At 45.6% G+C, this 14,010-nt stretch overlaps 1 long non-coding RNA gene across 1 annotated transcript in view; it reads right to left on the reverse strand.

Annotated features, from left to right (window-relative positions):
* Positions 1-8,051: 8,051 nt before the first annotated feature.
* LOC135538622 (uncharacterized) overlaps positions 8,052-14,010 on the reverse strand; it is a 67,772-nt gene continuing 61,813 nt past the window's right edge. The window contains exons 3-4 of the long non-coding RNA XR_010455459.1: positions 13,051-13,131; positions 8,052-8,119 (exon numbers count right to left, since the gene is read on the reverse strand). This is a non-coding gene — a long non-coding RNA (uncharacterized LOC135538622). The remainder of the gene's footprint in view (positions 8,120-13,050; positions 13,132-14,010) is intronic.

A 14,010-nucleotide genomic window follows, 5' to 3' on the forward strand; every position in this document is an offset into this window, starting at 1 on the left:
TGACTAAAGGGAGAGGTTGTAATCTGACTAAAGGGAGAGGTTGTAATCTGACTAAAGATAGAGGTTGTAATCTGACTAAAGATAGAGGTTGTAATCTGACTAAAGGGAGAGGTTGTAATCTGAATATAGTGAGAGTTTGTAATCTGAATATAGTGAGAGGTTGTAATCTGACTAAAGGGAGATGTTGTAATCTGACTAAAGGGAGAGGTTGTAATCTGACTAAAGATAGAGGTTGTAATCTGACTAAAGATAGAGGTTGTAATCTGACTAAAGGGAGAGGTTGTAATCTGAATATAGTGAGAGGTTGTAATCTGAATATAGTGAGAGGTTGTAATCTGAATATAGTGAGAGGTTGTAATCTGAATACAGTGAGAGGTTGTAATCTGAATACAGTGAGAGGTTGTAATCTGAATACAGTGAGAGGTTGTAATCTGAATACAGTGAGAGGTTGTAATCTGAATATAGTGAGAGGTTGTAATCTGAATATAGTGAGAGGTTGTAATCTGAATATAGTGAGAGGTTGTAATCTAAATATAGTGAGAGGTTGTAATCTGAATATAGTGAGAGGTTGTAATCTGAATAAAGGGAGAGGTTGTAATCTGAATACAGTGAGAGGTTCACTTCAGGAAACAGCAGAGGGAACACCCCCCTATCCACATCGATGGAACAGTAGTGGAGAGGGTAGTAAGTTTTAAGTTCCTCGGCATACACATTACAGACAAACTGAATTGGTCCACTCACACAGACAGCATCGTGAAGAAGGCGCAGCAGCGCCTCTTCAACCTCAGGAGGCTGAAGAAATTCGGCTTGTCACCAAAAACACTCACAAACTTCTACAGATGCACAATCGAGAGCATACTGGCGGGCTGTATCACCGCCTGGTACGGCAACTGCTCCGCCCACAACCGTAAGGCTCTCCAGAGGGTAGTGAGGTCTGCATAACGCATCACCGGGGGCAAACTACATGCCCTCCAGGACACCTACACCACCCGATGTTACAGGAAGGCCATAAAGATCATCAAGGACAACACCCACCCGAGCCACTGCCTGTTCACCCCGCTATCATCCAGAAGGCGAGGTCAGTACAGGTGCATCAAAACAGGGGCCGAGAGACTGAAAAACAGCTTCTATCTCAAGGCCATCAGACTGTTAAACAGCAACCACTAACATTGAGTGGCTGCTGCCAACACACTGACTCAACTCCAGCCACTTCAATAATGGGAATTGATGGGAAAGGATGTAAAATATATCACTAGCCACTTTAAACAATGCTACCTAATATAATGGTGCTCTGCACCATCACTAATTCATATCTTTATGTACATATTCTTTATCCCCTTACACTGTGTATAAGATATTAGTTTTGGAATTGTTAGTTAGATTACTTGTTGGTTATTACTGCATTGTCGGAACTGGAAGCACAAGCATTTTGCTACACTCGCATTAACATCTGCTAACCATGTGTATGTGACAAATAAAATTTGATTTGATTTGGTTGTAATCTGAATGTAGTGAGAGGTTGTAATCTGAATATTGTGAGAGGTTGTAATCTGAATATAGTGAGAGGTTGTAATCTGAATAAAAGGAGAGGTTGTAATCTGAATATAGTGAGAGGTTGTAATCTGAATAAAAGGAGAGGTTGTAATCTGAATAAAGGGAGAGGTTGTAATCAGAATAAAGGGAGAGGTTGTAATCTGAATACAGTGAGAGGTTGTAATCTGAATAAAAGGAGAGGTTGTAATCTGAATAAAAGGAGAGTTTGTAATCTGAATACAGTGAGAGGTTGTAATCTGAATACAGTGAGAGGTTGTAATCTGAATACAGTGAGAGGTTGTAATCTGAATAAGGTGAGAGGTTGTAATCTGAAAAAGTGAGAGGTTGTGATCTGAATAAATGGAGAGGTTGTAATCTGAATACAGTGAGAGGTTGTAATCTGAATACAGTGAGAGGTTGTAATCTGAATAAAAGGAGAGGTTGTAATCTGAAAAAAGTGAGAGGTTGTGATCTGAATAAATGGAGAGGTTGTAATCTGAATACAGTGAGAGGTTGTAATCTGAATACAGTAGGTTGTAATCTGAATAAAAGGAGAGGTTGTAATCTGAATACAGGGAGAGGTTGTAATCAGAATAAAGGGAGAGGTTGTAATCTGAATAAGTGAGAGGTTGTAATCTGAATAAAGGGAGAGGTTGTAATCAGAATAAAGGGAATAATACAGGAGAGGTTGTAATCTGAATACAGTGAGATGTTGTAATCTGAATACAGTGAGAGGTTGTAATCTGAATAAAGTGAGAGATTGTAATCTGAATAAAGGGAGAAGTTGTAATCTGAATAAAAGGAGAGGTTGTAATCTGAATAAAGTGAGAGGTTGTAATCTGAATAAAAGGAGAGGTTGTAATCTGAATACAGTGAGAGGTTGTAATCTGAATAAAAGGAGAGGTTGTAATCTGAATAAAAGGAGAGGTTGTAATCTGAATAAAAAGGCCATTCTTGAACATGGGGTGAGACATTCTTACTGATCTGCTAGAGAACCAGTTGGGATTTAAGTATAACGTTTGTATGACTGAAGCCTTGAGTGAGAGGTCTAATGCTTTAATATTTAATCATTTCTGCCCTCCGAATTCATTATAGAAATAGGCCGGTTTAATTTAGTCTGGCTTGCCGTTCAAAAGTGGAATATTTTTTGCTCATAAAATGTTAAAAACAAGTCGTTAGGTGTCGGGAAGGCCATAAGTAAATAGGTAACCTGGAACCTGACCAAAGAGTTAATTCGGGGGATTTTTTCCACAAATAGTCAGCCATTTTCACAAATAGTCAGGTATTTTCCTTTCAATGGTAGCAGGACCTTGTCTATTTTTGGTGACTTTCTATTAAAATGTATTGTAGTCAGATCCTATCTTTCTTTTGGGAAAGTGTGTACACACACAGACACACACAGACACACACACAGACACACACACAGACACACACAGACACACACACAGACACACACACAGACACACACACAGACACACACACCCACACAGCCACAATTTGCTCACACAGACATAACATTTAAATTGACTCTACAAACACACATTTATCATACGCTGCTATTACTCTGTTTATCATATATCCTGTTGCTTAGTCACCTTACCTCTATACATATCTACCTCCATCACTCCAGTATCCCTGTCTCCTTACCCCTACACATATCTACCTCCATCACTCCAGTATCCCTGTCCCCTTCCCCCTACACATATCTACCTCCCTGTCCCCTTACCCCTACACACATCTACCTCGCTGTCCCCTTCACCCTATACATATCTATGTCCATCACTCCAGTATCCCTGTCCCCTTACCCCTATACATATCTACCTCCCTGTCCCCTTACCCCTATACATATCTACCTCCCTGTCCCCTTACCCCTATACATATCTATGTCCATCACTCCAGTGTCCCTGTCCCCTTACCCCTATACATATCTACCTCCATCACTCCAGTATCCATGTCCCCTTACCCCTACACATATCTACCTCCATCACTCCAGTATCCATGTCCCCTTACCACTACACATATCTACCTCCATCACTCCAGTATCCCTGTCCCCTTACCACTATACATATCTATGTCCATCACTCCAGTATCCCTGTCCCCTTACCCCTATACATATCTACCTCCCTGTCCCCTTACCCCTATACATATCTACCTCCCTGTCCCCTTACCCCTACACATATCTACCTCCATCACTCCAGTATCCCTGTCCCCTTACCCCTATACATATCTACCTCCCTGTCCCCTTACCCCTATACATATCTACCTCCATCACTCCAGTATCCATGTCCCCTTACCCCTATACATATCTACCTCCATCACTCCAGTATCCCTGTCCCCTTACCCCTATACATATCTACCTCCATCACTCCAGTATCCCTGTCCCCTTACCCCTATACATATCTACCTCCATCCCCAGTATCCCTATACATATCTTCCCTGTCATATTACCTCCATACATCCAGTATCCCTGTCCCCTTACCCCTATACATATCTACCTCCATCACTCCAGTATCCCTGTCCCCTTACCCCTGTTCATATCTATCCATCACTCCAGTATCCCTGTCCCCTTACCCCTATACATATCTATCTCCCTGTCCCCTTACCCCTATACATATCTACCTCCCTGTCCCCTTACCCCTATTCATATCTACCTCCATCACTCCAGTATCCCTGTCCCCTTACCCCTATTCATATCTACGTCCATCACTCCAGTATCCATGTCCCCTTACCCCTATTCATATCTGTATCCCTGTCCCCTTACCCCTACACATATCTACCTCCATCACTCCAGTATCCATGTCCCCTTACCCCTATTCATATCTACGTCCATCACTCCAGTATCCATGTCCCCTTACCCCTATTCATATCTACGTCCATCACTCCAGTATCCATGTCCCCTTACCCCTATTCATATCTACGTCCATCACTCCAGTATCCATGTCCCTTTACCCCTATTCATATCTATGTCCATCACTCCAGTATCCCTGTCCCCTTACCACTATACATATCTACATCCATCACTCCAGTATCCATGTCCCCTTACCCCTATTCATATCTACCATCACTCCAGTATCCATGTCCCCTTACCCCTATTCATATCTACGTCCATCACTCCAGTATCCATGTCCCCTACCCCTATTCATATCTACTGGTCCATCACTCCAGTATCCATGTCCCTTCCTCACATTCATATCTTCCTCCATCTCTCCCTTTCCATCTCTCCATCACTCCAGTATCCATGTCCCCTTACCCCTATTCATATCTTCCTCCATCACTCCAGTATCCATGTCCCTTTACCCCTATTCATATCTATGTCCATCACTCCAGTATCCCTGTCCCCTTATCTTCCCTATTCATATCTATGTCCATCACTCCAGTATCCCTGTCCCCTTACCACTATACATATCTACATCCATCACTCCAGTATCCATCTGTCCCCATTACCCCTATTCATATCTGTCTTCCCATTGTCCCCTTACCCCTATTCATATCTACTGTCCATCACTCCAGTATCCCTATCCCATTGTTAATCCCAGGTGTCTTCCCATTGTCCTGGTCCCAGATCTGTCTTCCTATTGTCCTGGTCCCAGATCTCTTCCCATTGTCCAGGTCCTAGATCTGTCTTCCCATTGTCCAGGTCCCACATCTGTCTTCCCATTGTCCAGGTCACATCTCTCCCTTCCTCACATCTGTCTCCCATTGTCCAGGTCCCACATCTCTCCCTTCCTCACATCTCTCCCTTCCTGGTCCACATCTGTCTCCCTTCCTCAGATCTCTCCCTTCCCCACATTTCTCCCTTCCAGGTCCCACATCTCTCCCTTCCACACATCTCTCTCTTCCACATCTCTACCTTCCCACATCTGTCTTCCCATTTCCACAGATCTCTCCCAATCCACACCTCCCATTGTCCAGGTCCCAGATCTTCCACATCTGTCTTCCCATTGTCCCCCACATCTCTCCCTCCTCACATCTCTACCTTCCAGGTCCCAGATCTCTACCTTCCCTAATTCTCCCATTTTCCTGGTCCCGGATCTGTCTTCCCATTGTCCAGATCCCAGATCTGTCTTCCCATTGTCCTGGTCCCAGATCTGTCTTCCCATTGTCCAGGTCCCAAATCTGTCTTCCCATTGTCCTGGTCCCAGATCTGTCTTCCCATTGTCCTGGTACCAGATCTTTCTTCCCATTGTCCAAGTCCCAGATCTGTCTTCCCATTGTCCTGGTCCCAGATCTGTCTTCCCATTGTCCTGGTCCCAGATCTGTCTTCCCATTGTCCAGGTCCTAGATCTGTCTTCCCATTGTCCAGGTCCCAGATCTGTCTTCCCATTGTCCAGGTCCCAGATCTGTCTTCCCATATTCCTGGTTCCCAGATCTGTCTTCCCATTGACAATGGTCCCAGATCTGTCTTCCCATTGTCCTGGTCCCAGATCTGTCTTCCCATATTCCTGGTCCCAGATCTTTCTTCCCATTGTCCAGGTCCCAGATCTGTTTTCCCATGTCCTGGTCCCAGATCTTTCTTCCCATTGTCCAGGTCCCAGATCATTTCTTCCCATATTCCTGGTCCCAGATCTGTCTTCCCATTGTCCAGGTCCCAGATCTGTCTTCCCATTGTCTTGGTCCCAGATCTTTCTTCCCATATCCCTGGTCCCAGATCTGTCTTCCCATTGTCCAGGTCCCAGATCTGTCTTCCCATTGTCCTGGTCCCAGATCTATCTTCCCATATTCCTGGTTCCCAGATCTGTCTTCCCATTGTCCAGGTCCCAGATCTGTCTTCCCAGATTGCTGGTCCCAGATCTGTCTTCCCATTGTCCAGGTCCCAGATCTGTCTTCCCATTGTCCAGGTCCCAGATCTGTCTTCCCATATTGCTGGTCCCAGATCTGTCTTCCCATTTCCAGGTCCCAGATCTGTCTTCCCATTGTCCAGGTCCCAGATCTTTCTTCCCATTGTCCAGGTCCCAGATCTGTCTTCCCATTGGTCCCAGATCTGTCTTCCCATATTCCTGGTCCCAGATCTGTCTTCCCATTGTCCTGGTCCCAGATCTGTCTTCCCATTGTCCAGGTCCCAGATCTGTCTTCCCATTGTCCTGGTCCCAGATCTGTCTTCCCATTGTCCAGGTCCCAGATCTGTCTTCCCATATTCCTGGTCCCAGATCTGTCTTCCCATTGTCCTGGTCCCAGATCTGTCTTCCCATTGTCCTGGTCCCAGATCTGTCTTCCCATATTCCTGGTCACAGATCTGTCTTCCCATTGTCCAGGTCCCAGATCTGTTTTCCCATTGTCCTGGTCCCAGATCTTTCTTCCCATTGTCCAGGTCCCAGTTCTTTCTTCCCATATTCCTGGTTCCCAGATCTGTCTTCCCATTGTCCTGGTCCCAGATCTGTCTTCCCATTGTCCGTATCTGTCTTCCCAGGCTAGAGGCTATCTCCTCTCATACTGCTGGATCACAGTAGGACATTGTAATGCAACGGAATAAGAAAACAAGCCTGTTTGCTACCGTTTCATTCCCAGTGAACACGACCCTGACGTGGGTTTATGAAAGGGCTCTGATCGCTGGTAAGAAAGAAACTGACCTCAGATATCCATTTGTTTTGAAGTTGGAAGAAAAAACTGACTGATGAGCTGAACAGACCAACAGAGACCACACACCACACACACACACACACACACATACAATGAGAGAGCACGAGAGAGGAAGAGAGAGAGAGACCATCAGGTCCTTGAAGATTCAAATCAAATCAAATGTATTTATATAGCCCTTCTTACATCAGCTTATATCACAAAGTGCTGTACAGGAACCCAGCCTAAAACCCCAAACAGCAAGCAATGCAGGTGTAGAAACTCCCTAGCAAGGCAGGAACCTAAGAAGAAACCTAGAGAGGAACCAGGCTCTGAGGGGTGGCCAGCCCTCTTCTGGCTGTGCTGGAAACACTGCACAGTTCTCAGGATCAGAACGGATGTTTCTGTGTTCAGATAAATCTACATGACAGCTATAATAGAGGACTACAGAATATTACATTTGTTCTAAACTTCTCCAAAAACAGAACGAAATCAACACTGCATGTATGAGTGCAACTGTCAATAGTGTCCAGCAACAGTCAGTTCCTGTGTATGTGTGTACCTGTGAATAGTGTCCCCCTGTCAGTTCCTGTGTACGTGTGTACCTGTGAATAGTGTCCCCCTGTCAGTTCCTGTGTATGTGTGTACCTGTGAATAGTGTACCTGTGAATAGTGTCCCCCTGTCAGTTCCCCCTTGTGAATAGTGTTCAGTTCCTGTGTATGTGTGTACCTGTGAATAGTGTCCCCCTGTCAGTTCCTGTGTATGTGTGTACCTGTGAATAGTGTCCCCCTGTCAGTTCCTGTGTATGTGTGTACCTGTGAATAGTGTCCCCCTGTCAGTTCCTGTGTATGTGTGTACCTGTGAATAGTGTCCCCCAGTCAGTTCGCTCCTTTGTGTGTACCTGTGAATAGTGTCCTCCAGTCTCTTCCCCTGCTCCTCGTCTTCCTCCAGCTGTTGTCTTCGTCCATCGTCTTCGTCGTTCGTTCCAGGGGTCGTGCCTTGTAGGAGCCAGCGCTCTCTCATGGCTTTAGACTGAAGGTGAGAGACAAGAGGGAGAATATCTTAAAAGCATATAACATAATAATAATAACATAAAGATTTCTCATGGTTTAAGACTGGACACAAGAGACAGGTGAGGAGAATCATTCAGAGGATCCATCCAACCAAACTGTGTTATAAAGCATTCTCTAGTCTCCAGCAGTCTCGAGGAGAGAAGAGGAGAATGGGGAGGGGAGTTGAGAGACTTGGGAGAGAGGTGGGAAGGGGAGAATGGGGAGGGGAATTGAGAGACTTGGGAGAGAGGAGAGAAGGGGAGAATGGGGAGGGGGGTTGATAGACTTGGGAGAGAGGAGAGAAGGGGAGAATGGGGAGGGGAGTTGAGAGACTTGGGAGAGAGGAGAGAAGGGGAGAATGGGGAGGGGAGTTGAGAGAGTTGGGAGAGAGGAGAGAAGGGGGAATGGGGAGGGGGTTGATAGACTTGGGAGAGAGGAGAGAAGGGGAGAATGGGGAGGGGAGTTGAGAGACTTGGGAGAGAGGAGAGAAGGGGAGAATGGGGAGGGGAGTTGAGAGACTTGGGAGAGAGGAGAGAAGGGGAGAATGGGGAGGGGAGTTGAGAGACTTGGGAGAGAGGGGAAGGGGAGAATGGGGAGTTGAGAGACTTGGGAGAGAGGAGAGAAGGGGAGAATGGGGAGGGGAGTTGAGAGACTGTTTTAAGACCTCCAGACCTCAACTCACTTACTTAATTTAATGAATTACGTCAACTCATTGAAGTCCAAATAAGAGCGAGGTTGAGAGGAGCTAAGCAGGCTGGTTTATCCCCGGAGAAACTCTTCTTTGTGTAAATCTCTCTCTCTGTGTTTATTCTGTCTCGCCCACAGAGCTGATGTTGTTATAGTCGAGGGTTTGTCACACTGGCTACATCTCAGAGGTTTTTTTTAACAGACAAACATTTTCTCTGGAGAACAGATTGAACAAAGACTCTCTTCGAGTGCAGCTGAATTTGATTATGTGAGAAGTAATTGCCATTAAATGTTGGGCACTTTTGCAAAAGGGTAATTTATGATCTCCTGCACAGCAACCAACCGCTGGGCATCTGATAAAACAAGCTCAGACAAGAATGGCAACCTATTCTCTATAGTGCACTATTGTTGACCAGGGCCCTCAGACACTAGTAAATAGGGAACCATTTGGGTCTCATTCACAGTCAGCTCAAAATGTGTGAAGTGTTAAAAGGACTGGAATGAGAGAAACTCCTCTGTGTTCTGACTGCCTCTATCTGTGGGAAATCTGGGTTCTGACAGGCCCTATATCTGTGGGAAATCTGGGGTCTGACTGGCCCTCTATCTGTGGGAAATCTGGGTTCTGACTGCCTCTATCTGTGGGAAATCTGGGTTCTGGCTGCCTCTATCTGTGGGAAATCTGTGGGTTGACTGCCTCTCTATCTGTGGGAAATCTGTGGTCTGACTGCCTCTCTATCTGTGGGAAATCTGGGTTCTGACTGCCTCTCTATCTGTGGGAAATCTGTGTTCTGATTGCCTCTTTATCTGTGGGAAATCTGGGTTCTGACTCCCTCTCTATCTGTGGGAAATCTGTGGTCTGACTGGCCCTCTATCTGTGCGAAATCTGTGGTCTGACTGGCCCTCTATATGTGGGAAATCTGTGGTCTGACTGCCTCTCTATCTGTGGGAAATCTGTGGTCTGACTGGCCCTCTATATGTGGGAAATCTGTGGTCTGACTGGCCCTCTATCTGTGGGAAATCTGTGGTCTGACTGGCCCTCTATCTGTGGGAAATCTGTGGTCTGACTGCCTCTCTATCTGTGGGAAATCTGTGGTCTGACTGCCCCTCTATCTGTGGGAAATCTGTGGTCTGACTGCCTCTCTATCTGTGGGAAATTTGTGTTCTGACTGCCTCTTTATCTGTGGGAAATCTGGGTTCTGATTGCCTCTCTATCTGTGCGAAATCTGTGGGAAATCTGTGGTCTGACTGCGTCTCTATCTGTGGGAAATCTGTGTTCTGACTGCCTCTTTATCTGTGGGAAATCTGTGGTCTGACTGCCTCTCTATCTGTGGGAAATCTGTGGTCTGACTGCCTCTCTATCTGTGGGAAATCTGTGTTCTGACTGCCTCTTTATCTGTGGGAAATCTGGGTTCTGATTGCCTCTCTATCTGTGGGAAATCTGTGGTCTGACTGGCCCTCTATCTGTGGGAAATCTGTGGTCTGACTGGCCCTCTATCTGTGGGAAATCTGTGGTCTGACTGCCTCTCTATCTGTGGGAAATCTGTGGTCTGACTGCCCCTCTATCTGTGGGAAATCTGTGGTCTGACTGCCCCTCTATCTGTGGGAAATTTGTGGTCAGACTGCCTCCATCTGTAGGTTATCGGTGTTCTGACTGCCTCTATCTGTGGGAAATCTGTGGTCTGACTGCCTCTCTATCTGTGGGAAATCTGTGTTCTGACTGCCCCTCTATCTGTGGGAAATCTGTGGTCTGACTGCCTCTCTATCTGTGGGAAATCTGTGTTCTGACTGCCCCTCTATCTGTGGGAAATCTGTGGTCTGACTGCCTCTCTATCTGTGGGAAATGTGTTTTCTGACTGCCCCTCTAACTGTGGGAAATCTGTGTTCTGTGTTCTGACTGGCCTTCTATCTGTGGGAAATGACTGTGGTCTGACTGCCTCCATCTGTAGGTTATCGGTGTTCTGACTGCCTCTATCTGTGGGAAATCTGTGGTCTGACTGCCTCTCTATCTGTGGGAAATCTGTGTTCTGACTGCACCTCTATCTGTGGGAAATCTGTGTTCTGACTGCCCCTCTATCTGTGGGAAATCTGTGTTCTGACTGCCCCTCTATCTGTGGGAAATCTGTGGTCTGACTGCCTCTCTATCTGTGGGAAATCTGTGTTCTGACTGCCCCTCTATCTGTGGGAAATCTGTGGTCTGACTGCCTCTCTATCTGTGGGAAATCTGTGGTCTGACTGCCTCTCTATCTGTGGGAAATCTGTGTTCTGACTGCCCCTCTATCTGTGGGAAATCTGTGGTCTGACTGCCTCTCTATCTGTGGGAAATGTGTTTTCTGACTGCCCCTCTATCTGTGGGAAATCTGTGTTCTGTGTTCTGACTGGCCTTCTATCTGTGGGAAATCTGTCTTCTGACTGCCTCCATCTGTAGGATATCGGTGTTCTGACTGCCCCTCTATCTGTGGGAAATCTGTGGTCTGACTGCCTCCATCTGTAGGTTATCGGTGTTCTGACTGCCTCTATCTGTGGGAAATCTGTGGTCTGACTGCCTCTCTATCTGTGGGAAATCTGTGTTCTGACTGCCCCTCTATCTGTGGGAAATCTGTGTTCTGACTGCCCCTCTATCTGTGGGAAATCTGTGTTCTGACTGCCCCTCTATCTGTGGGAAATCTGTGGTCTGACTGCCTCTCTATCTGTGGGAAATGTGTTTTCTGACTGCCCCTCTATCTGTGGGAAATCTGTGTTCTGTGTTCTGACTGGCCTTCTATCTGTGGGAAATCTGTCTTCTGACTGCCTCCATCTGTAGGATATCAGTGTTCTGACTGCCCCTCTATCTGTGGGAAATCTGTGTTCTGACTGCCTCTATCTGTGTGAAATCTGTGGTCTGACTGCCTCTATCTGTGGGAAATCTGTGGTCTGACTGCCTCTATCTGTGGGAAATCTGTATTCTGACTGCCTCTCTATCTGTGGGAAATCTGTGTTCTGACTGGCCCTCTATCTGTGGGAAATCTGGGTTCTGCCTGCCTCTATCTGTGGGAAATCTGTGTTCTGGTCAAATGCCATACAGGGCCTTCGGAAGCTATTCACACCTCCTGCCTTTTTCCACATTTTGTTTTGTTACAGAATACTTTGAGATGTTTTGTCACTGGCCTACACACAATACCCCATAATGGGGCAGGTATCCTAGTGGGGCAGCAGGTATCCTAGTGGGGCAGCAGGTATCCTAGTGGGGCAGCAGGTAGCCTAGTGGTTAGAGCAGTGGACTAGTATCTGAAAGGTTGCAAGATTGAATCCCCAAGGTGAAAATCTGTTGTTCTGCCCCTGAACAAGGCAGTTATCCCACTGTTCCTAGGCCATCATTGTAAATAAGAATGTGTTCTTAACTGACTTGCCTAGTTAAATAAAATAATACCCCATAATGTCAAAGTGGAATTATGTTGTTAGACATTTTTACAAATTAATTAAAAATATCTGTAGTCAATTGGTATTCAACCCTTTCGTTATGGCAAGCCTAAATTTGCTTAACAAGTCACATAATAAGTAGCATGGACTCACCCACTGTGAAATAATAGTGTTTAACATGATCCTTTTAACGACTACTTAATTTCTGTACCCCACACATACAATTATCTATAAGATCCCTCAGTCAATCAGTGAATTTCAATCAGAAATTCAACCACAAAGACCAATGCCTCGTTAAGAAGGGCACCTATTGGTAATGTCATAAAATTATGACATTGATTATCTCTTCAAGCATGGTGAAGTTATTATTTAGGCTTTGGATGGTCTATCAATACACCCAGTCACTACAAAGATACAGGTGTCCTTCCTAACTCAGTTGCCGGAGAGGAAGGAAACCGCTCAATAGTCATTTTAAAACAGTTACAGCGTTGAATGGCTGATATGGAAAATGGAGAATACTGATAAAATGAAAGAAGGAACAGAATAAATATTTTCCAAAACATGCATCCTGTTTGCAATAAGGCATGAAAGTAAAAATGCTACATCATGTTATGGGTATGGGTATGCTTGTCATCGGCAAGGATTAGGGAGTTTCTTAGGATAAAATAAACAACATTTCCAACAGACACTGGGAGACAAATTCACCTTTCAGCAGGAAAATAATCTTAAACACCGGAGTTGCAATGAATGTTCTTGGTCTAGTTACAGTTTGAGCTGAAAAATCAATGGCTTGAAAACAGATGTCAAAAACATAGTCACTGAGTTTACCTTGAGATGTTGAAGCTGCAGCACCAGATCGTCCAGCTGTCTCCTTTTGACCTCTATTTCTGACTGTCTTTTCCTTTTCTCCTGTAAAACAACACAACACTTGATGACCAAAAGATCCTGGTTAAATCCCTATGTAGTGTTCTGACTTCCAGTCACCACAGGGCTGTGGTCAAAAGTTAAAGTTTCAACTTTTACTAGTCATATGTACAGGATGCACATGGTATATAGCGTTCAACGAAGTGTGTGTGTGTGTGTGTGTGTGTGTGTGTGTGTGTGTGTGTGTGTGTGTGTGTGTGTGTATGTGGGTGTGTGTGGTGTGTGTGTGTGTGTGTGTAGAGTGTGTGTGTGTGTGTATTATAGAGGGTGGTCGTGGAGTGTGTGTGTGTTGTAGAGGATGTGTGTGTGTGTATTATAGAGGGTGGTTGTGTGTGTGTGTATTATAGAGGGTGGTTGTGGAGTGTGTGTGTGTGTTGTAGAGGGTGTGTGTGTGTGTATTATAGAGGGTGGTCGTGGAGTGTGTGTGTGTTGTAGAGGATGTGTGTGTGTGTATTATAGAGGGTGGTCGTGGAGTGTGTGTGTGTGTTGTAGAGGGTGTGTGTGTGTTGTAGAGGATGTGTGTGTGTTGTAGAGGATGTGTGTGTGTTGTAGAGGGTGTGTGTGTGTGTGTGTGTGTGTGTGTGTGTGTGTGTTGTAGAGGGTGTGTGTGTGTGTTGTAGAGGGTGTGTGTGTACGTGTTGTAGAGGATGTGTGTGTGTGTGTGTGCGTGTTGTAGAGGGTGTGTGTGTGTATTATAGAGGGTGGTCGTGGAGTGTGTGTGTGTGTTGTAGAGGGTGTGTGTGTGTGCGTGTTGTAGAGGGGTGTGTGTGTGTGTTGTAGAGGGTGTGTGTGTGTGTATTATAGAGGGTGGTCGTGGAGTGTGTGTGTGTGTGTTGTAGAGGGTGTGTGTGTGTTGTAGAGGGT

This window comes from Oncorhynchus masou, unplaced genomic scaffold, assembly GCF_036934945.1.
Source record: "Oncorhynchus masou masou isolate Uvic2021 unplaced genomic scaffold, UVic_Omas_1.1 unplaced_scaffold_991, whole genome shotgun sequence".
In the NCBI taxonomy this organism is placed as follows: domain Eukaryota; kingdom Metazoa; phylum Chordata; class Actinopteri; order Salmoniformes; family Salmonidae; genus Oncorhynchus; species Oncorhynchus masou.